This window comes from Apium graveolens, chromosome 8 (assembly GCF_009905375.1).
Source record: "Apium graveolens cultivar Ventura chromosome 8, ASM990537v1, whole genome shotgun sequence".
NCBI classification, from domain to species: Eukaryota; Viridiplantae; Streptophyta; class Magnoliopsida; order Apiales; family Apiaceae; genus Apium; species Apium graveolens.
In genome coordinates this window covers 219,608,161-219,633,151 of record NC_133654.1, presented here as the reverse complement: position 1 = coordinate 219,633,151, position 24,991 = coordinate 219,608,161, and the positions used below count along the sequence as shown (strand labels likewise).

The following is a 24,991-nucleotide window of genomic DNA, read 5'->3' as shown; positions in this document are numbered from 1 at the left end:
ATAACCTATGAACAACAACATAAGTTGGAATTAGACCCCAGTCGCTTAAGAAACTAGACTTTAACCAATTGAACCCCGACGTTTGCTTATGGTCACTCTTGCGCTTAACGAATCACCTAAGTCGTTCGAGTACCCTCGGCTCCACCATTTTTAATAAATTAACCATTAAGAGTTTTAAGGCGATTCTTTCGCGAGTACCTTACCAACTGCCTAATCCACTTAACATAATTGTTTCATACCCCAATTAGTCATTTAAAGTCCTTAACCAAGGTTTCAAAGTAAGGCGAGGAGTAATGGTTCGTTCGCGAAACGCCGTTACTTAAAACGGTCGTTTCTCCTAAACCGTACATCGGATTCAAACGAACCACATAACAAAACGAAGCTCGTAACATGAACTATCTAAACATGGCAATGGTCAAAACCTAACAGTGAGTTCAAGGGTTCTGATGTTAAGAACAAAAACAGTCTACGGTAAATCGGGCATTACGACGGCTATGTTTACGTGATTACCCAAATTTATACCATTCCAAATCAACCCACAATCAATCCACAATCAACATCACAACCAAACTCCATCCATACTTCACCATAACAGCCCCAACAGCTCAATATTATCAATTTATACTACTTCCCAATCATGAACTAAAAGCTTACTTAAGTTCTTTAACTAATTATCAAGATTTACAACTCCAAAAACACCACAAAACCAACTAATCTCTACAAACTCAACCAAACTTTAAACAAACAAGCATCATGCTTCACATATACTATATCAATCATATTCATTCCTAATTACTCAAAACTAAAGCTAGGGTTTGGAGTTTATACCTTCCTTGGAGAGTGGAGAATCAAGAGAATGGCTTGGAATCACCCTTAAAGTCCTTATCCAAGCTTAAGCTAAACAAAACTTCAAGAACAAAAATTTTAGTTCTTGAAAAACACTATTCACCATCTTCTTCCATGATTTTTAGGAAGAGATTGTGAATGAATTAGGAGCTCAAACTTATAGGATATCCATAACTATGCATAAGGAGTCTTAGATAATTACCTCACTAATTAACAAGGCTTGGATCTTGAATTTTGGAATTTTCCTCTTTAAAAAAGAAGAAAAGCCGAGAGCTCTTCTTGAAAATGGAGGTGTTTGTGTTTTTTGATGAAAATGAAATGTTTTGGCTTGGTTGGTTGCTTTTGATTTGTTTTGTTTTATTTTCTTACCTTTTACCATGGTAACTTTTGTGTGGTTCTAAATCAACCAACAACACACTTGCTTTGGTCATGCTTATGTCACCAAGTGATGTCATCCTCCCACCTTTGTCCTCCTCTTATTGGTTTGATGACATCATCCCCACTAATCTCTTCGATTAGCTTCTAATTACTTGGCTAATGACCGCTGATCTGTTATACGGTTCGCTTAACTTTCGTTTTCGTTTATCATTTGAGGGATCATACCCGGGATCTTATTATTTGGGTTCCCTTAACCTTTCTCAATACATTATATTCCTTTTATGATCCTCTCTTAAAATCCTTGAATTTAAATCCTTTTTATCCTGTTACCTTATACTCAATTTTTTCGATATCTGGTGGATTTTCGTGAAAAATTAAAGTATTCGAATTTGGATTCTGATGATCTTTACATACACTTATATCCCATATAAAGTACTAATAAGATCTCAGAATAACAATAGAAGAACCCCTACATAGTGTGGCATGAAAAGTTTTCTTATTCAGCAAAATCACTATTCATAAGGGTTTCAAAAATTCCAAAATTTGAGGTTATTACAAGTTCTGCAAAGACCATGGAATCAAGCAGGAATTTTCTGCTCCTGGAACTCCACAGCAAAATGGAGTTGTTGAAAGAAAGAATAGAACTCTTATTGAAGCTGCACGAACTATGCTTGATGAAGCAAAGCTACCAACCTATTTTTGGGCTGAAGCTGTGCAGACTGCTTGTTTTACTCAGAATGCAACACTCATTAACAAGCATGGAAAGACACCATATGAGATGGTGAAGAAAAAGAAACCAAATCTGAAGTATTTTCATGTATTTAGATGCAAGTGTTTTGTTCTTAAGACTCACCCTGAACAGCTATCCAAATTTGATTTAAAAGCTGATGAAGGAATTTTTGTTGGGTATCCACTTTCCACAAAAGCCTTCAGAGTCTACAATTTAAGAACAAGGGTTGTCATGGAATCTATCAATGTCTCCTTTGATGATAAGAAGATTACTGGACTTGAAGATTTCAATGATCATGATCAGCTGAGATTTGAAACTAAAGACTTAAATTCTGATACTGAAAATCCTGACAGTCTAAATCCTAATACTGCAAACTCTGATGTTATTGAAACTCTGGTGACTACCCCAAAGGAAGATGCACCTGTGCAGGGGGGGTACATTGAAGATGCAACCACATTTCAAGAAGCATCAGAACATACAACTGTCTCTTCAAGTTCTGATTCATCAAGTTCTGATAAGCCAAGTTCTGATAATTCTGAAAACTCAATTTCTGAAGGATCCAACTCAGAGAGCATAGTTTCAGGGGGGAGCATCAGAAAATGTTGATGAAGATAGCATGGATCATGGGGGAGCATCCAGTTCTAGAGAAAACCTTCCATTTGCAAGAAAGTGGACTAAGTCACATACACCTAACTTAATTATTGGAAATCCTGATGCAGGTGTCAGAACTAGAACAACTACTTCAAGTGAATGTCTCTATAATTCTTTTCTTTCTCAGACTGAACCAAAGAAAGTGGAAGAAGCTCTTCAAGATGTTGATTGGGTGCAATCAATGCAGGAAGAGTTAAATGAATTTGAAAGAAACAAAGTTTGGACCCTAGTGCCAAGACCAAAGAACAGATCTGTTGTTGGTACAAAGTGGGTGTTCAGAAACAAAACTGATAGTGATGGCATAATTACAAGGAATAAAGCAAGGTTGGTTGCAAAAGGATATTCTCAACAGGAGGGAATTGATTATGATGAAACATTTGCACCAGTTGCTAGATTGGAAGCCATAAGGATATTTTTGGCTTATGCTGCTCACAAAAAGTCCACTATCTTTCAAATAGATGTGAAAAGTGTTTTTCTCAATGGAGAGTTGGAAGAGGAAGTACATGTTGAACAACCTCCAGGCTTTGTAGATTCCAAATTTCCAAATCATGTCTACAGGCTTGATAAAGCACTTTATGGCCTCAAGCAAGCTCCAAGAGCATGGTATGAGACTTTAGCTCAGTTTCTTCTGGAAAGTGGATTTAACAGAGGAACTATTGACAAAACTCTGTTCTACCTCAACCATGGAAAGGACTTACTTTTGGTTCAGAAATATGTTGATGATATCATCTTCGGTTCTACAAATGACAGACTTTGCAAGAAGTTCGCCAAACTGATGCAGTCAAGATATCAAATGAGTATGATGGGGGAACTTAGCTATTTTCTGGGCCTTAAAGTCAAGCAGAATGAAGAATGCACTTTTATTTGTCAAACCAAGTACACCAGAAATTTGCTGAAGAAATTTGGAATGCAAGATTGTTCCAGTGCATCCACTCCCATGGCCACTGCAACAAAATTGGATAAGGATACTGGTAAATCAGTAGATATTACTGATTACAGAGGTATGATTGGCTCTCTTTTCTATCTAACTGTTAGTAGACCTGATATCATGTATGCTACTTGTCTTTGTGCAATATTTCAAGCAGATCCAAGAGAACCTCACTTAACAGCTGTGAAAAGAATTTTCAAGTATCTTAAGGGAACAGCTGATTTGGGATTGTGGTATCCTAGAGAATCAGACTTTAAGCTAATAGGTTACTCAGATGCAAATTTTGCAGGTTGCAAAATTGACAGGAAAAGCACAAGTGGAAGCTGCCAATTTCTTGGAGGCAGATTGGTTTCTTGGTTTAGCAAGAAACAAAAGTCAATTTCCACATCAACTGCAGAAGCAGAATACATTGCTGCAGGAAGTTGTTATACACAGATTCTTTGGATGAAGAATCAGTTACTGGATTATGGGTTAACATATTTTAAAATCCCTATATACTATGATAATCAAAGTGCTATTGCTATGACAGGTAATCCAGTTCAACACTCAATGACAAAGCACATCAGCATAAGGTACCACTTCATAAGGGAACATGTGGATGAATGTACAGTGGAATTGCACTTTGTTCCAACAGATCAGCAACTAGCAGATATCTTCATAAAACCACTGTGTAAAGCTACTTTTACAAGATTAGTAAATGAACTTGGAATGGTTTCAGGTTCTTTCTCTAAATCTGCTTAGTTTTTGTTTTGATGCATCAGACTTTATGATCAATATTTACAGATATTATCATCTTTGTGTATTACGTGCTTAATTGAAAATTGCTTAAGTACTGATTGTTGTCTGATGTGAATTTCTAAACTCTGATAGTGATATGAATGTTTCTGTGATTATTCAATCCAATGAGGATAAATATGCTAGATGCTGACCTAGTAGTCTTTAATATACTAACAAATCCCATGTTTGAAGTAATTGTTTATGTGGAAATCTATTGACACAAGCAAATTCTGATATTGAGCTTAGTTAAGTTTACTTTGTCTATCTTATTACTAAGTCAACAACTAGAATAGTACTTCTCATCTGTTAAGTTCTGATGTTAGTAAATCTTGTGAATGTACTAAGTGTTGATAAGCCTCACTTATCAAAAGAAAAGAAAAAGAAATAAAAATCAGGTACTCATTTGAGATCTAGAGTAAAAACTGTGGAAGGGAAGACCCAAGTGCATTGCTGGTATTAAGTAATATGCATCAGAAAAGCAAAAATAAATATTTTTTTGGTGACTTTTCACACTCTATGATTACTGGAGAAATACTCTGATAATAGCATAAATTCTGATAAGCAGTCGTGACTCACTTACACTGAGAAGCCACTGTACAATGGAATTTCAAAAGATGCATAAAATGAGCACAAAACAGTTGAGGTGGACTCATGCATGAACTCATTCTAAAGTAGACTTCAGAATCATGACAGATTTTGAGCAAAGTTCTTAGTTATGCCTTATTTTTAAGATGTACTGAAGTGAATCAGACTTTAATCTTTATCCGATATTTAGCTTACTGCACACACATACACTCCATATAAATGATGAAAATTAATGTGGTGATAAATGGTGTTTTAGATGAACGTTTAATTGTCTGTTACATAAATTCTGAGGACAAGTTATGATGGAAGTTCTAATGATTAAGTTCTGAAGAAACGAAATCGGAATTTGTATAAAGAACTACAGAAATAAGCATTCATTTTTCGAGTTAAGAAATCATGTTCTGATGACTGTTAAGCTCTGATATAAGTCTAAGTTCTGATATTACACTCTGATTCTTTACTTGACTTATTTGTGGTTAAAATCTGAAACAGTCTTATTTAAAATCAGAATATGTTTGGGTGAGATATTAACAGTCAATATAATTTGGGTTAGTGGTACACGTCTATGCACAATAATTTTTACTTGTTTCATGTGCGCATTAAATCCTGTTTTACACTTTCAATGGCTGTTTTTATTCTCATCAGTCTTGGGAGACGAGGTAGAATTATTTCTACCTATAACCATTCAATTTTCCTTGTGTCTCTTGACATTCTATTGGCTATATAAACCAACACCTTTTTCCAGCCATCACATCTCTCATTTTCTCTTAAACTCTCCTACTCATTTCTTTTTCACTCATCACAACCATGGTTCATTACAACTTAGTTCTGAACAATGACACATTCACTGTCAATATGAGGTTTACAGAATGGCATGTTCCTGCCATTCCTGATGAAATTTGGGACTTGGTTCCCCAAGAGGTCCTCACAGACCTCTTGTTCTTCTACATGGACTACCATCGCCATCTTGAGCGACTGGAACAGGAACGGCTGGAAGCTCTCCGACAGCAGGAGCATATTATTCGTCTTGCTGTTCTTTTTGTTGAGAGTAGGAAGAAGAAATAATTTCTCCTCCTCCCTGTTTCTCTTCACCGTCAGCTTTGTCTGGCTTCTTAGCTGAGGACAAAAGCTGTTGATGTTAGGATTTGTAGATTAGGACAATCTTGTACTTTTCAGCATGTAATTTGAATTTCATGAAATGTATTTGCTAAATATATTAATGAAATTTTATATTTATGCAAGATTTTGTCTCTGAGTCGTTTGATATTCTGATAACATGTTAAATCCTGAGACTAACCATATTCTGATGACCTTCAAGCTCTGATACAAATCAAGTTCTGATTCTGACGTGGCATGATTTATTTACTTGATTTATTTTTGGTTATTCTCTCATTTGTCATATTTTAACAGAATATTGGTCACGTAGTGATAAAAATTTATTAAGTGGGAACAGTTTTAAATTTTAAAAATAAAACTGAACTACCTTGATTAATGGGATTACTTGGTAAGTGGAACGGTTTTTCCTTGAAAAACTGCATGTGATAAGTAATGATTACTGAATACACGTGCCCATTAATTATCTTTTATTGCTGCATGTCTGACGGGTGTCCCAACGGTTATTTTTTCTACCGTGTATAAGTAAAAGAGAGAAAAGATTGTAAAATCTTTTATTTACTTTCCCATTTTATCTCTCTCTCTTTACTTCTATTTTCTCTCATCTACTGACGATTTTTCATACAGACATTTTCTCAAACACCTTACAGGAAACTTTCTTTCTCACAAATTCTCATGGCACCCAAGGACATAATCTTCGATGGAGCAACGTTTGTTCCCAATAACTTCTCTGCTATTCTTAGCAAGTCAGAAGCACCCTCTGAACTTCATTTCATTCAGGACTTTCTTGCTAGTTCTGATATTGGGTATGGTTACACTCAACCCGAAGCAGTTTCTGGTACTCAAGTACTGGAGTTCTGGAGAAGCGGTGTGTATGATGATGGTGATGCTCAAGGGTCCCCAAGTATCATTTTTTCATCTGGGGAGGATGAGTATGTTGTGACGTTGTCTACGGTTCGACAAGCACTGCAGCTACCTGAGAACTGTGTTTACTCTACTGTTGACGAGCCAGTTCTTAAAAACATGATGGCCAGTCTGGGATATGAAAGAACATTGGCAAAGCTGGGCCAGTTGAAGAGATCTTTCATTATGAGGGAATGGAGTTTCTTCTTTGATTGCATAACTAAAGCCTTTGCAAACAAATGTTCTAATTTTGATGCAATTCCCATTTTCAGCCAATAAATCGGGTATGCTCTCATAAATCAAACTGATTTTAACTATGCAAGTGTTGTCTTAGGTTTTATTGGGGACATAACGAATGAAGATAGATCTACTGTTTATTTTGCTAGATTCTGTCAGCTTATTTATAGTTTCTGTTGTGATAATAAGCCCCAAGGTTATGGTGAATTAATTTTATCATTCAGAATAGCTAAAAGAGCTTTTACTGACTTATTATCTACTGATAATAAGAAGGCTGTGTTAAGACCCCTCTTAATTCCTTTATCTGTCAAACAAGCCTTAATAACCTACGATCATGTTAAGTATACTGCATTATATCCTGATGTTCAACCATCTGAACCTCATCCATCAGCACTACCACCTCTACTCAACCACCACAAACTTCTCAACCTCAACCATCAGACCCTACAGTGCAGCCTTCATCTTCCAAATCTAAGAGGACTAAGAAAGTACCTCAGACTCAACAGAAGAGAAGGAGATTTATTCTGCGAGATGAATCAGATGTTGAGGAACAGGTTCCTGTATCAGAACCTGTTGTTCAAGAAGCTGAGAAGGTCTCTTCTCAGAAGGATGATGATATTGGGAGTTCTAGGCCTCTAAAAAGGCTTAGAAAGCATAATTCTGATGATAAAGCTCCTACAGTCACCTTAAAAGCTAAAAGATTCAAAACATTGGCAAAAAGGCCTGAAGATTCTGGTAAAGGAATGGAAGCAGCAGCTAAGGAAGGGGATCAGGAATCTCTGATCTCACAAGACCCTGTTGGAGCTCACAATTCTCCTAGTGTTGATTCAGATCCTCATGCTACTCATCACTCACCACTACATGAGCCAGAATCCACTCACATTCCTACACCTCCAGTATCTCCAATAAATGCTGATACCCAGGGGACAAGTGATGAAATTGACAGTCATAACTTGGAAGTGCCTCAAGTTTTGCATCTAGAAGCTCCAACAACTCAAGTCACTCCACCAACAACACCAATTCCTGATGCTGATTTTCATCCAGAATTGCCTATAACACCTTCTCTGCATCTAGATACTGAAGATCATATTTTAGGTGAGCATCAGAATATGGATGTTGATCAGAACTTAGTTGGAGATCAGCCCTTAGAGGATGATGTGGAAGCCTCCATAGCTTCTCATACTGTTCTTGTAACAGAAGATGCTGAAGTTGTTGACTCTGTAAGTTCTGATGCTGAAAATGTTGATGCTACTAGTAATGCTGCTACAAATGTAGATGCTGATGCAGCTGGTCCTTCTGGACATGCACCTCTGCAAGCTCCTTTAAAGGCTGAAATAGTCCAAAAGTTTGTTACAGGGGAAGCACCAGTACCTTGGAGTGAAACTCCTAGAAGACAGGAGTGGACTAAGGAGTGGAACTCAGTTACCTTTGTTCCTACAAAAAAGATTTTTGCTGATCATTTGGCAAAAGCTGATGAGTTGTTAGTCAATAAAGATTTCAAGACACAGCTAAGAGTTACTGCACTTACTACAAGGCACCTTCAAGGTCAACAGTCTGTAACTCAGGCCAAAGTGGACAAGATTCAAGAATCTTTAATGCAGCAAGATACACTTGTCAAGCTGGACAAGAAAAGGTTTTTCAAACCTTCCTTTGACCAAATTACCAGCATTGAGAAAACCCAAGAGAAACAATAGTCTCAGATTGATGAAATTTTGAAAAATCAAGCTTCTCAGCAATCTCAACTCAATGAGATCCAATCCTCAGTGGAATTGCTTCTCTCTCTTCTTTTACCTGCTGATGCCAAAAAGGGGGAGAAAGTAATTAAGTCCAAATGCAAACCTGATAAGACACTGAAGAAAAAGGATGATGGTAATGACCCGGGAAACTCTGGAATGGGTGGAGGTCGTGGTCAAGGTGGAGGTCTCTCATCAAGTAGAGCTGGAACTACAAGTCATAGAACAAGTTCTGATACTGGGAGAAGAATAACTTCTGATACTGGTAAAAGGATAAGTTCTGATGAACTTTTGGATCTTGATGAAGAAATTTCAAGACAGTTATTTCTGAAAGAAAATCCAGGAATGGACTTTGAGAGTCTAATAGAAGAAGAAGCTAGACTTAAGTTAGAAAAGGTCAACTCTAAATCTGAAGCTTTTGTTGTTAAAAAGAAACTTCCTACGGCTAAAGGCATTGTGATAAAATAAAGGACAAATCATGTGGCAACAAAGGCCAAATCACAATTGTAGATAGATCCAAGGTCCAAGGGAAAAGAAAAAGTTGGTGAACCTGTAAAGGTTTATGTGCCTCCTATGGATGAAGAAATTTTTGTTGAAGATGCTGATCTTACTCTGACTTCAAGGAAGATTTCTAAAACAACCTCTGACATGGCTCAAGTTGTTCAGAGTCAAGATATAATTAGTTCTGATATAACAATGAAGCAAGCAACCTCTGACATAGCTCAAGTTGACTTGATATCAGAAGATAAGTCAAAGGAAACCTCTGACATTGCTCATGTTAAATTCTCAAAGTTACTCCTACCAGGATTCACTAAAGCCAAACAGACTCAAACTTTGAAGACTGCAGTAAGTGGTTTTGAAGCAAGAGTGGTTACTGGAAAGGAAGCAAGAGATAAATCTGGATTGGTAGTGCTGATGAAAGAAGAATGCAGAACACAACCAATGATCCAACTTCCTTAAGTGAACCAGGTATTGGAGCAACTCCTGAAAGATTGAATCAACTAGAATCTGTACAGATGGTCTACCATACCTTCTTGAAAGAACACATCTTGTTATATTTCATGACAGATGGAAGGGTTTACCATATAAGGGAAAATGTTATACCACTGAAGTATTTTGAGGAACTAGAACATGTTTTATTCTTACTTCAAGTGATGACAATATAACAGAAAGTGCTGCAAACTATTTGAAGACTCAAATTCAGAGACAGAAAAGGCTTTATTTTGTAAAGTCTGACAGCACATACTGTCCCAAGTACAGAGATCACAAGGGTGATATTATTGATATGAAGCCTAATACTGCAACGACCAGAACATATCTTAGTATTAAGGGACTTGAATTCAATCTAGAGTCTGACAAAGCCCATATCATAAGACTATATCAGGAGTTGAGAAAAGCAAAAATTAATGATCTCAGATATGCTATCTTCCAAACTGGTGAAGTGTTAGGGAAAAAACACGCGCTAATATTCACGCAAGTATACGCGTTCGCAAGTAGTATAAGATATAAATCAGATTCGTTCCCCCAGAGACTGGTTTAGGTTAAGTTCAATTTATGCACCTATGCAACAATGTATGGTTATCGCTCAATGCTAAGACAAATAACAAATTGGGTTTTTATTAAACTAAGAGATTATACTAAATAATATTAACTAAGAGAATTGAGGTTGAATTACTATATATGATAAACATGGGATTCTAACTTCATCAAATACTTCATTCAATAGTCTTTTCGTTCTTAACCTTAGCATGTGATTGTGATGACACTAATCAGATAACACGAAACTGATAAACGCCAACTTTTGTTGCACGAGTACCATTCTACCAGACATCCACAAAAGAGATAGAAGCTGAATAGGCACCAATTATATTGAGACCCTATATGTCTATAGAATTTGACAACATAACGGTTTAAGAACAAGTTATCTATCATGATTACATAGGGCAAGTCAAACGGTTAGAGTTACCTACGAATCATGCATACACATACATGAACCTATTGTAATATCCGGGATATATCGTGTAATTATTTTCGATATTAAATAATTATTATGTGTGTTCAGTATCTATTTTGTGAGTTAATTGTTAAGTGATATATGTACTTGAATATTCAAAAATAATATTAATTGAGTATTTTAATTTTTATATGTCCAAAATAAAATATAGATAATTGTCATATCTTCCTAATTATTTTTATGTTGATTTATAGATTTATAAGAATCATATGAAATTTTTAAAATCTTTTTCCGGGTAATTAAAATTTATTTTATAAAAACGGGAACCAACCGACGTCAACCGTTGTTACGTTTTTGGAACCCGAAACTCTTCCGAGAACTCCTTCCTAACCTAATTGTAATATTCCGAGCATTTTCCATGTTTCGACTTTTTCGATCCGGCGTACGGTTTGTCCTGCGCGGGTCCCGGCACAACATTTTCGATACAATATTTGTTTCGGTATATTAATAAAACCCGTATTTTCGATAAACGGGAGCTTTTTATTAAACTATCCCAATTATCACTTCGTAGTACGTGTAACTGGGTGCTGAGACCAAGACCGCAGTACAAGCTGTACTGATTTGGATAATTATCCCGAAAACCGATACCGTTTGGATCAGTTTTTATAAATAAACGTACCATTTTATATCCGGAATGATCCAACGGGATACTAATTTTCCGTAATTATAAATAGCCTTTTACCGTATTTTATTTCGTATAAAAATCAATTGCAGACAGATAATTATATAATTTTACAGAGAAAAATCTTATATTCATAAACTGTTCTAAGAATCAAACAGCAAAACGAAGGCGTTACCGATCTCTGTTTTTAAAGCTTGAGTAACCAAAACGAAGGATTTGAGGTGTTCTATCAGATTCTGAGCTTTGTTTCACTGCAGAATCAAAGGTTTAATTTCTAAAAATTTATTTATTTTCGAATTTATTTTATTAAAAATATGAATTTTTGTTCGGATGATTGTTTGTATGATTTGATGATTGCATGTTGTAGAGCTTGTTTTCCTGATGATTTTCATATGTCATACGTCTGATTTGGAGTTCAATAACATGTTCAAATTTGAGTTTGATTTTCGAATTTTAAAATTAGGGTTTATAACCCGTATGAATGTTCTTAATTGAAATTTGGGGGTTTCTTATTCTGTGATAGATTGATGTTGTGTTATAGTGGGTTGTGTTCTCTGTGAAATTAGCAATCCAGTCGTATAAGTTTCATGAACCAACGAGGTCTGTAGAGAAGGGAGTTGTGTTTTGAATATTTTCGATGTTCGCCGGAAACCGGCGATGTTCTTGGCCAATTTTCGGCCAAAACATGAATGATTATAATGATTTGATTGCATGAATATGTTCCTGGTGAGGTGTAGTTGTGATCTGGACAGTTTGGCGGCCTGAGGTGGCCGGAATCGTGTTCTCCGGCCACACTCCGGCGAAGTTGACGGCGGGGTTGGTAAAATTGCAAACAGGCCCCTGTAGTTTTAAAAACGATGCAGTTAGGTCCCTGAAGTTTCCAGACATTGCAAAAATAGGATTCCTGTTTTAAAAATGTTTAAAAATCATATTTTCCATTTATTTTTATTATAAAAATTCATTTTTAATTTCTGAAAATTCTAAAAATTATTATTTTAATTCCGAAAATTATTTTTAATTCACAAATAAATCTGAATTAATTAGTTAATTAATTTCAGTTAATTTTTAATTGATTAATTAGTCAATTAATTCGAAAATTAATTGATTAATTGATTTAATTAATTATTAATTGATTTTTAATTAATTATTTAATTAGATTTAATTATTAAAAATGATTTAAAAATTCTGAAAAATAGTTTCGAGCTTTAAAATATTATTCTAAATTATTTTCAAGGCTCGATAATTATTCTAAAATTGTTTCGGAGCCATAATTGGTCAACCGAACCCTGTTTATTAACCCGAAATTGATCCAACGACCCGTTTTAATTCCGAAAAATGTTTTAAAAATTATTTTAAATACCCGAAAGCACATTTATGACCCGAGACTTCTTTATAAATGATATGTCATTGATTACGTGATGTATTATGTGTTATACGTGACCTGTTGTTTGATTATCGGTCTATATATTCGGTGTTTACTTCGTTATTGCATAGATTTCAATCCGTTAATCGAATTTGGGTAAAACGAAGGGTAGATAGAAGTGTGTGTTGAATAGAACTCTATGAGTTGATGATTGATAGATACTTATGATATGTGAGCAGAAAAGGCAAGACGTAGGAAAGGAAAACAGATAGTTGAAGAGTAAGGCGGTTGTGATTGGAAGTCAGTGCAGAGTAGTAAGCTAATACCAGGCAAGTGTTCTGAACTTTCTCGAGACATTGTAATTCTTGATAGTCTTGTTGACATTGCAAGTGCTTTGAAGCACGGAAACCTAAACCCTGATTTCAGTTATTGTTCTTGAGCCATGAACCATATTCTTTCTAAGCCATTGATTATTGTAAACCCAAACTCGAACCTCAAGTATACGATACTATTCCATAAATACATGCAAACAAAATCCCAAACACTGAACTGAATTACTTGTACATTCAACCATTGTATCCTATGCTTTGAGAGCCCAAATCTTTGAAACCCTGAAATATTGATTCTTTTGTTATCAAATTCTTTCATTACCCAGCGTTTAAGCTATTAAACTATTTATTTGATCCTTACAAAGATTGAAAACCTTTCATTGTTAAACACTCATTGTTGTTAGTGATTTTGGTTATTGTTTATTATTGCATATTCTGTTATTATGTTAGAATTGGATTGTTTTTATAAAATTGTGGACCAGATTCGTGGTCAGACCATATAATGGTCAAGTTAGGCCAATGTGTGCCTTGGATCCAGTAGTTAGAGCAATGCTGTGTGCCTTGCTCGGGGTTAGTGCGTGACTGATCAGCAGCCTAACCTTGGCTTTTAAATTAAAAGTATAATATCCAATTCTAAATCATAATCCAATGTTCACTTGATATCATAATCATAGTCACCTGATGATCATTATTCTCAGTTTTGTCATTTTGACTTGCTGAGCTAGTTAGCTCATTTGTGCGATGTTGTTTATATTCTTTCCAGTTAAAAAGGAACCAGTTGGTAGCGAGGATCCCCAGTCCAGCGCGAGAGCTAGGGGTTCAGGTTGAGGAAGCTGAGCTAGTAGGCTTCTTTTGGGATAATTTAAGTTTGTAAAAGTTTGTATTAATGTTTGATACTCAGTGTGAGTTTGAAATAGTTGGGATTTGAACGGTTTATAATATATTAGTGTGTTTGGCTTGTGTGCATACTTTAACCTGTTGTGGTCTGTGGTAGTTGATAAGTAGGGTCACTGCATATATTATTATTATCTTTATTATTGTTATAAGCAGGTTATAATTAAGATGTGTGTGTTGACCCCAAACTTCTGACCCGGGTTTGGAGGGCGCCACAGGTTTGGTATCAGAGCTACAGGTTATAAGTCACTAACACAAGCCTAGGATAACGGGAATGGGTAGAGGGTTAAGATTAGAAGTAAGGCATAGGATGAGAGAACGTTGAGAGGTTGAGTGCTTCGGTATATCAGGTATTAGTATAGTTTGCGTTATGGAACGAGATTCTTATATTGCGATATGATTTCAGATAGCAGAGATGGCCGATTCTTTTATTCCCGTATCAGCTGATCACTCAGAGCCTTCAGTTGGAGCACCAGCATCAGATCCACGTCCTGTGATTCCACCAGCATTGGCTATTCTACCTCCACCGGTGTTGCAGCCCGTGCCACTGCAGGCTATTCCACCTCCAGGCATGAGGCCACCTGTCAGAGGACCCCTACCAGCTGATTCAGATTCCACTGGGCATTTAGTAGCGAGTGCCCCATTCCAGTCTACATTGCCCCCAGTTCCTTATTACCGGTATGAGGCTCTTCTATTGGAGCGTGATTCCTTGTTGGCTCAGATTAGAGAGTTACAGCATATCATCAGGACTACAGATGTTAATCGTGGTGTGAGGGAGCTTCGAGAGGAGATTCATGTGACCCGGAGGGTTCTTGAGGCTAGGTTACATGGAGCTACACTACCTGGCAGGGGCCCTGATACACTGCTGGGCTGGGCTACTGAGGTGATGGAGGACTTTGAGAGGCTAGCAGGACCAGAGTTTCCTTGGAGCTGAGTTAGAGATTTTGAGATGAAGATGTTGAGTAGTGTTGTATGGTTATGTAGTATGGACAGTAGTGTGTAGTGTGTATCAGAAGACTTTTGAGTTGTATTTATAGACTAGCGATGCTGACTAGTGAGTAGGTTGTTGTACCCTTTCTGCTTTTACTTTTGAAGCGTCTTTACGCTTGTACTACCTAAAACTTTTGATCTATATATCAGTACCTTTTCCTTTCCAACACTGTCATTTATTTTATTGCACCTGTTTTACTTTACCTTATTTATGGCACCAGTATACCCTGTGATACCATGTACCCTGTTTTCTCTAACTATTTATATTCTATAAAGAAGCATGCAATTTACTTAGTTACAACTGTTTTCAAAAAGAGATATTCTTGTTTTCCAAAACTTTTCTTTTATGCAAATATTTGATTCAAAAGCTAAATAAATTGATTGATTCTTTACAGAAAATGCCTCCCAAAAGAAATACCTGCACCAACACCCAGAATGAAGAAACCAACAACAACAACAATAACAACCAAGATGATACAAACCAGAATGTGAACCCAGGACCCATGGACCCAGCAATAGCCCAGATTCTTCAAATCTTGGCCCAACAAACAGTTCACCTGGCACAACAACAGCAGAGACAGACCAATCCCCAGGTAACTTTCAAAACTTTTCAGGCAATACACCCACCAGAATTCAAGGGTTCTTTAGAGCCAATTGAAGCAAATATTTGGTTAAAGGAAATAGAAAAGGCATTTGCCTTAGTAAAAGTGAAAGAGGAACAGAAGGTTGAGTTTGCAAGTTACTATCTGAAGAATGAGGCCACCTATTGGTGGGAAATGGTGAAGACATTGGAAGGCACAGATGTTATTAGTTGGGAAAGGTTCAAGGAATTGTTTTTAGAAAAGTATTTTCCTCAGTTTGTTCAGGATCAAATGGAGCTGAAGTTTTTAGAGTTAAAGCAAGGGAATATGTCGGTAACAGATTATGAAGGGAAGTTTGAGGAATTGTCAAGGTATGTGCCGTCGTATGTTGATACTGATAGAAAGAAAGCTAAGAGATTCCAGCAAGGCTTGAAGCCATGGATCAGGGGGAAAGTAGCTATTTTTGAATTGGATACCTACGCCGGGGTTGTACAGAAAGCTATGATCGCAGAGACAGAGAGTGAGATGTTCCAGAAAGATAAGGAAAGCAAGAAAAGGAAAGTTGAGGGAAGTGAGGGTCAGTCACAAGCAGGGGAGTTTCCAAATTTTAAGAAGGGCAAGTTTCAGCCAGGGAGAAATTTTAATTTCAGGAGACAAAATGCAGGAGACGGAGGCCAGGGCAATCGTCCAGCTAATGTGAATCCGCTGAATCAGTTGAGATTAACTTTTCCAGATTGTCAAGTATGTGGAAAGAAGCATGGAGGAGTTTGTAACAAGTTGAATGTGGTATGTTTTAAATGCAACCAGAAAGGGCACTACTCGAGGGAGTGCCGAAATCAGCCAGCAAATAAGGATCAGCCTATCCGTAATCCAGCAGTGAAGGTTCCAGTCATTGGATTTACATGCTTTAAATGTGGGAAGCCAGGACATATGGCCAGGGATTATAAGACACCAGCCCCAGTCAGTAATGCATTGAGGATTATGGGATCTACCCCAACAGTGAATGAGACTTCAAGGGCTAGAGTTTTTGACATGTCGATGAAGGATGCGATCCAGGATACGGATGTCGTGGCAGGTACGCTTAACGTGAATTCTTTACGTGCCAAAGTGTTAATAGACTCGGGAGCAACTCGATCGTTTGTTTCACAAGATTTTGTTAGTAAATTAAACTGTCCAGTTGAGTGCTTAAATGAAATAATGACTGAGGAATTAGCAAATCAAGAACGTGTAGCTGTGAATCAAGTTTGTGAGAATTGTGAGGTTGAGATTTTTGGTAGTAAGTTTTGTGTAGATTTGATACCATTTAAGTTAGGAGAATTTGATGTGATATTAGGGATGGATTGGTTATCTAAGCATGATGCTCAGATAGATTGTCGAAATAAGAAAGTAATGGTGAAAATGCCAGACGAAAGAATAGTAACGTTCAAGGGACAGAAGCAGGTAAAGAAGTTCTTAACGATGATTCAAGCCAAGAAGTTACTACGGCAAGGATGCGAGCATTTCATAGCATACGTGATTGACAAAAGTCAGGAGCCAGCAAAACTTGAAGATATCCCAGTAGTGAATGAATTTCCAGACGTATTTCCCGACGAATTGCCAGGACTTCCTCCAGATAGAGAAATTGAATTTGCGATCGACTTAGCACCTGGAACAGAACCAGTATCCAAAGCCCCGTACAGAATGGCGCCTGTTGAGATGAAAGAGCTAGCAAAGCAATTGCAGGAATTGTTAGAAAAACGAGTAATCAAACCCAGCGTATCCCCGTGGGGAGCCCTGGTATTATTTGTCAAGAAGAAAGATGGAAGCATGAGACTGTGCATTGACTATAGGGAACTCAACAAGCTGACAATCAAGAACAAGTATCCGTTACCCAGAATCGATGATCTGTTTGACCAATTGAAGGGAGCCAAGTACTTCTCCAAAATTGATTTAAGATCGGGATATCATCAACTAAAGATTGAGCCAGAAGATATACCAAAGTCAGCTTTCAGAACAAGGTATGGACATTACGACTTTTTAGTGATGTCTTTTGGATTGACCAACGCCCCAGCAGCGTTTATGGACCTGATGAACATAATTTTCAAGGAATATTTGGACAAGTTCGTTATAGTATTTATAGACGATATTTTGATCTATTCAAAGACGGAGGAGGATCATGCGGAACATTTAAGGACAACTTTGAAGATTTTAAGGAAAAAGAAGTTATATGCTAAATTGTCGAAGTGTGAGTTTTGGCTACAAGAAGTTCAGTTCTTAGGACACATAGTCAGTAACGAAGGGATCAAAGTGGACCCAGCAAAGATCGAGGCAATTACGAATTGGGAAAGACCGAGAACACCCACTGAGGTAAGAAGTTTCTTGGGATTGGCAGGATATTATCGACGATTCGTTCAGAATTTCTCAAGGATTGCCACAGCATTAACAAAGCTTACACGAAAGAATGAAAAGTTTATATGGAATGACAAGTGCGAAGAAAGTTTTCAGGAATTGAAGCGGAGATTAATCACAACACCTGTTTTGTCACTTCCAGACAATCAAGGGAATTTCGTAATTTATAGCGATGCTTCCTACAAAGGATTAGGATGTGTTCTTATGCAGCACGACAAGGTGATTGCGTATGCGTCAAGGCAATTGAAACCACACGAACAAAAGTATCCTACTCATGACTTGGAGCTAGCAGCTATAGTTTTTGCTTTGAAGATTTGGAGACATTATTTGTATGGAGAAAAGTGTGAGATTTTCACGGATCACAAAAGTTTGAAATATATATTTACCCAGAAGGAACTTAATATGAGGCAAAGGAGATGGTTAGAATTGATCAAGGATTATGATTGCTCGATTAATTATCATCCCGATAAGGCGAATGTGGTGGCAGACGCATTAAGTCGGAAGGAAAAGTTAAATGAATTATCAGTACCTGAAGATATATATAAGGAATTTCAGAAATTGGAATTGGAAATTAGAGTTTGCGAGCCTGAGAAAGCGAAAGTGTACAGTATGACTTTCCAGCCGGAGTTGTTGGAGAAAATAAAGAAATGTCAGAAAGATGTAATGGATCAAGATATAAATCGTTTGATAGGTGAAGAATTATGTACGCAGAAGGATGATCAAGGCATTTTGAGATTTTCATCTAGAATCTGGATTCCACCAGTGACGGAGTTAAAGAATGAAATTTTACAAGAAGCACATAGTTCAAGATATTCCATCCATCCAGGGAGTACCAAAATGTACATAGATTTAAAGAAAAATTATTGGTGGCCAGATATGAAGAGGGAAATTGCGGAATGGGTTAGTAAATGTTATACTTGTCAGAGAGTTAAAGCAGAGCATCAAAGACCAAGCGGATTGCTACAGCCATTGGAGATTCCAGAGTGGAAGTGGGAACATATTACCATGGATTTCATAGTTGGATTACCAAGGACAAGAGCTAATCATGATGCCATTTGGGTTATAGTGGATAGACTTACCAAGTCAGCTCATTTTCTGCCTATAAATGAAAGATTTTCGCTCGACAAGTTGGTCCATTTGTACCTAAAAGAAATTGTAGTTTGTCATGGAGTTCCAGTGTCTATCGTATCTGATCGAGATCCAAGGTTTAATTCAAGATTCTGGAAGAGTTTTCAAGAATATTTGGGAACAAGACTGAATATGAGTACAGCTTATCACCCCCAAACGGATGGCCAAAGTGAAAGAACGATCCAGACAATCGAGGATATGTTACGTGTTTGTGCTATTGATTTCAAAGGAAGTTGGGACGAACATTTACCCCTGGTAGAGTTTGCTTACAACAACAGTTATCATGCCAGCATTGGAATGCCACCTTATGAAGCCCTTTATGGACGCAATGTAGATCTCCATTATATTGGAACGAAGTAGGAGAACGCAAAATACTCGGACCTGAATTGGTGCAACAGACAAAGGAAGTTGTTGAAATTATCCAGAAGAGATTAATAGCCGCACAAAATCGTCAGAGGAGATATGCAGACCAGTCAAGGAAAGACATGGAATTTGAAGAAGGGAGCTTGGTATTATTAAAAGTATCACCGTGGAAAGGACTAACGAGGTTTGGGAAGAAAGGGAAGCTAAGCCCAAGATATGTCGGACCTTTTGAGATCCTAAAGAGCGTTGGCAAAGTCGCTTACGAATTGGCGTTACCTCCGCACATGGGGCACATTCACAATGTTTTTCATGTATCGATGCTCAAGAAATATAATCCAGACTCCAGGCATGTAATAGAATATGAGCCAATAGAGCTTCAGGCAGATTTATCATATGTAGAGAATCCAATAGAGATTTTAGAGGAAAAAGAGAAAGTATTGAGGAATAAAGTGATAAAGTTAGTAAGAGTATTGTGGAGAAACCCAAAGGTTGAAGAGTCAACCTGGGAGTTAGAAAGTGATATGAGAGAAAAGTATCCTCATTTGTTTTCTTAGGAGATTCTGAGGACAGAATCCTTTTAAGGGGGGAAGGATGTAATATCCGGGATATATCGTGTAATTATTTTCGATATTAAATAATTATTATGTGTGTTCAGTATCTATTTTGTGAGTTAATTGTTAAGTGATATATGTACTTGAATATTGAAAAATAATATTAATTGAGTATTTTAATTTTTATATGTCCAAAATAAAATATAGATAATTGTCATATCTTCCTAATTATTTTTATGTTGATTTATAGATTTATAAGAATCATATGAAATTTTTAAAATCTTTTTCTGGGTAATTAAAATTTATTTTATAAAAACGGGAACCAACTGACGTCAACCGTTGTTACGTTTTTGGAACCCGAAACTCTTCCTAGAACTCCTTCCTAACCTAATTGTAATATTCCGACCATTTTCCATGTTTCGACTTTTTCGATCCGGCGTACGGTTTGTCCTGCGCGGGTCCCGGCACAACATTTTCGATACAATATTTGTTTCGGTATATTAATAAAACCCGTATTTTCGATAAACGGGAGCTTTTTATTAAACTATCCCAATTATCACTTCGTAGTACGTGTAACTGGGTGCTGAGACCAAGACCGCAGTACAAGCTGTACTGATTTGGATAATTATCCCGAAAATCGATACCGTTTGGATCAGTTTTTATAAATAAACGTACCATTTTATATCCGGAATGATCCAACGGGATACTAATTTTCCGTAATTATAAATAGCCTTTTACCGTATTTTATTTCGTATAAAAATCAATTGCAGACAGATAATTATATAATTTTACAGAGAAAAATCTTATATTCATAAACTGTTCTAAGAATCAAACAGCAAAACGAAGGCGTTACCGATCTCTGTTTTTAAAGCTTGAGTAACCAAAACGAAGGATTTGAGGTGTTCTATCAGATTCTGAGCTTTGTTTCACTGCAGAATCAAAGGTTTAATTTCTAAAAATTTATTTATTTTCGAATTTATTTTATTAAAAATATGAATTTTTGTTCGGATGATTGTTTGTATGATTTGATGATTGCATGTTGTAGAGCTTGTTTTCCTGATGATTTTCATATGTCATACGTCTGATTTGGAGTTCAATAACATGTTCAAATTTGAGTTTGATTTTCGAATTTTAAAATTAGGGTTTATAACCCGTATGAATGTTCTTAATTGAAATTTGGGGGTTTCTTATTCTGTGATAGATTGATGTTGTGTTATAGTGGGTTGTGTTCTCTGTGAAATTAGCAATCCAGTCGTATAAGTTTCATGAACCAACGAGGTCTGTAGAGAAGGGAGTTGTGTTTTGAATATTTTCGATGTTCGCCGGAAACCGGCGATGTTCTTGGCCAATTTTCGGCCAAAACATGATTGATTATAATGATTTGATTGCATGAATATGTTCCTGGTGAGGTGTAGTTGTGATCTGGACAGTTTGGCGGCCTGAGGTGGCCGGAATCGTGTTCTCCGGCCACACTCCGGCGAAGTTGACGGCGGGGTTGGTAAAATTGCAAACAGGCCCCTGTAGTTTTAAAAACGATGCAGTTAGGTCCCTGAAGTTTCCAGACTTTGCAAAAATAGGATTCCTGTTTTAAAAATGTTTAAAAATCATATTTTCCATTTATTTTTATTATAAAAATTCGTTTTTAATTTCTGAAAATTCTAAAAATTATTATTTTAATTCCGAAAATTATTTTTAATTCACAAATAAATCTAAATTAATTAGTTAATTAATTTCAGTTAATTTTTAATTGATTAATTAGTCAATTAATTTGAAAATTAATTGATTAATTGATTTAATTAATTATTAATTGATTTTTAATTAATTATTTAATTAGATTTAATTATTAAAAATGATTTAAAAATTCTGAAAAATAGTTTCGAGCTTTAAAATATTATTCTAAATTATTTTTAAGGCTCGATAATTATTCTAAAATTGTTTCGGAGCCAGAATTGGTCAACCGAACCCTGTTTATTAACCCGAAATTGATCCGACGACCCGTTTTAATTCCGAAAAATGTTTTAAAAATTATTTTAAATACCCGAAAGCATATTTATGACCCGAGACTTCTTTATAAATGATATGTCATTGATTACGTGATGTATTATGTGTTATACGTGACCTGTTGTTTGATTATCGGTGTATATATTCGGTGTTTACTTCGTTATTGCATAGATTTCAATCCGTTAATCGAATTTGGGTAAAACGAAGGGTAGATAGAAGTGTGTGTTGAATAGAACTCTATGAGTTGATGATTGATAGATACTTATGATATGTGAGCAGAAAAGGCAAGACGTAGGAAAGGAAAACAAATAGTTGAAGAGTAAGACGATTGTGATTGGAAGTCAGTGCAGAGTAGTAAGCTAATACCAGGCAAGTGTTCTGAACTTTCTCGAGACATTATAATTCTTGATAGTCTTGTTGACATTGCAAGTGCTTTGAAGCACGAAAACCTAAACCCTGATTTCAGTTATTGTTCTTGAGCCATGAACCATATTCTTTCTAAGCCATTGATTATTGTAAACCCAAACTCGAACCTCAAGTATACGATACTATTCCATAAATACATGCAAACAAAATCCCAAACACTGAACTGAATTACTTGTACATTCAACCATTGTATCCTATGCTTTGAGAGCCCAAATCTTTGAAACCCTGAAATATTGATTCTTTTGTTATCAAATTCTTTCATTACCCAGCGTTTAAGCTATTAAACTATTTATTTGATCCTAAGAATGAATAACTCAAGTGATCTGGGTGTCGGTTGAGCTCAAGTATGGGAGCTTCTTGAGTAAATGGTTCAAAACGCTCCTGAGAAATTTTCAGCTCTGCTAACCCAAGAGAATCGAATGGCATATCCAACTTCCTCTTCCACGGAGGTGCATTTAAAACCTGAATTTGCTCTACTTTAAAGCACTCCTCTTTAGCTGTGGGTAACTTTATTTCCTTAAACACATTGAAAGTGACCTTCTGATCATGAACCTTCATCGTAAGCTCTCCTTTTTGCACATCGATCATAGTTCAGCATGTAGCCAAGAATGGTCTTCCCAAGATAATGGGAATCTTCTTATCTTCCTCGAAATCAAGAATTACAAAGTCAGCAGGAAAGAAGAGTTTATCCACCTTGACCAAGACATCCTCCACTATACCTAGTGGATAAGCGATGGAACGGTTAGCTAGTTGCAATGACATGTATGTTGGTTTCGGCTCAGGCAGACCAAGCTTCTTGAAGATAGATAAGGGCATCAGATTGATGCTAGCTCCTAAATCATATAAACACTTGTCGAACGACAAGTTTCCGATGGTGCAAGGAATAGTGAAGCTTTCAGGATCTTTAAGCTTCGGAGGCAACTTCTGTTGCAGCACAGCACTACATTCCTCCGTTAGAGCAACGGTCTCTAAGTCATCGAGCTTCACTTTCTGAGAGAGAATACCTTTCATAAACCTCGCATAGCTAGGCATCTGTTCAAGAGCTTCAGCGAAAGGTATGTTGATATGAAGTTTCTTGAACACCTCCAGAAACTTCTCAAACTGCTTATCCAGCTTTTTCTTCTGCAACCTTCTAGGAAAAGGAGGTGGAGGATAAATCTGTTTCTCCCCTGTATTACCCTCAGGAGGAGTGTGTTTCACAGTAGTCTTCCTTGGTTCCACCTCTACTTCCTTCTGCACATCTTCTTCAGCTAAAACTTCAGGTTCTGGAACTTGAGACTTTTCAGGCTCTTCGTCTTGCTGAATTTGGGGGCTTGCAACCTTTCCAGACCTTAAGGTGATGGCGTTCACCTGTTCTTCAACTTCCCTATTTCCTGGATTGGCTTTTATATCACTAGAAAGCGTTCCTGGTGGTCGATTCAATAAGGCATTAGCAATTTGCCCTATTTGGTTCTCCAGAGTCTTGATAGAAACAGCCTGGCTTTGGCATATAAGAGCCTGGTTTTTGCACATAAGCCTCAATCCAATTCAGATTTTTCATTCGAAGATAGACCTGCAACATGAGTTTGTTGTTGAAGTTGGAGTTATTGCTGAAAACCAGGAGGGTTGAACAGCTTATTTCCAAACTGCTGGAATAGCTGTTGCATCGCATTCTGATTGTTGTTCCAGCTGAAGTTAGGATGATTCCAGTTGTCAGGATGATAAGTGTCTGGAACTGGTTGCTGCGATCTCTGAAAGTTGCTCACAAACTGAGCTGAGTCACTAGATATAGTGCATTGTTCCGTCGCATGCGAACCTGCACACAGCTCACAAACACTAATTATCTGCTTAACACCATAGTTAGCCAGAGAATCGATCTTCATAGACAACGCCTTTAGTTGAGTAGTGATAGACGTAGCTGTATCCACTTCAAGAACTCTTGCTACCTTGCCATGTGGATATCTCTGGGTTGGATACTGATATTCATTAGCAGCCATCAGTTCAATTAGATCATAAGCTTCCTCATAGCTCTTTGCCCATAATGCTCCGCCTGATGCTGCATCGAGCATGGGTCTGGACTGTGCTCCCAACCCATTGTAAAAACAAGTGATGATCATCCAATCAGGAATTCCATGATGAGGACACTTCCTAAGCATCTCCTTGTAGCACTCCCAAGCTTCACTTAGCGATTCTCCCATTTGCTGCACAAATTGAGTAATAGCGTTCCTCATTGCAGTTGTCTTCGCCATAGGGAAGAATTTAGTAAGGAATTTCTGAGCAAGATCCTCCCAAGTAGTAATCGAACCAGCTGGTAGAGAGTGTAACCAGCTCTTAGCCTTGTCCCTCAGAGAGAATGGAAACAGTCTCAGCTTAATAGCATCTTCGGAAACACCATTGAACCTGAAGGTGTCGCAGATCTCAATAAAGTCCCTAATGTGCATATTAGGATCTTCAGTTGGAGAACCCCCAAACTGGATTAAA

The 24,991-nt window shown here is 36.9% G+C and overlaps 1 non-coding gene across 1 annotated transcript; it reads left to right on the top strand.

Moving 5' to 3' along the window:
• Nucleotides 1-24,637: 24,637 nt before the first annotated feature.
• LOC141681332 (small nucleolar RNA R71) lies at nt 24,638-24,744 on the top strand. The gene has a single exon (XR_012558772.1). It is a non-coding gene; the product is annotated as a small nucleolar RNA R71 (small nucleolar RNA).
• Nucleotides 24,745-24,991: the final 247 nt, after the last annotated feature.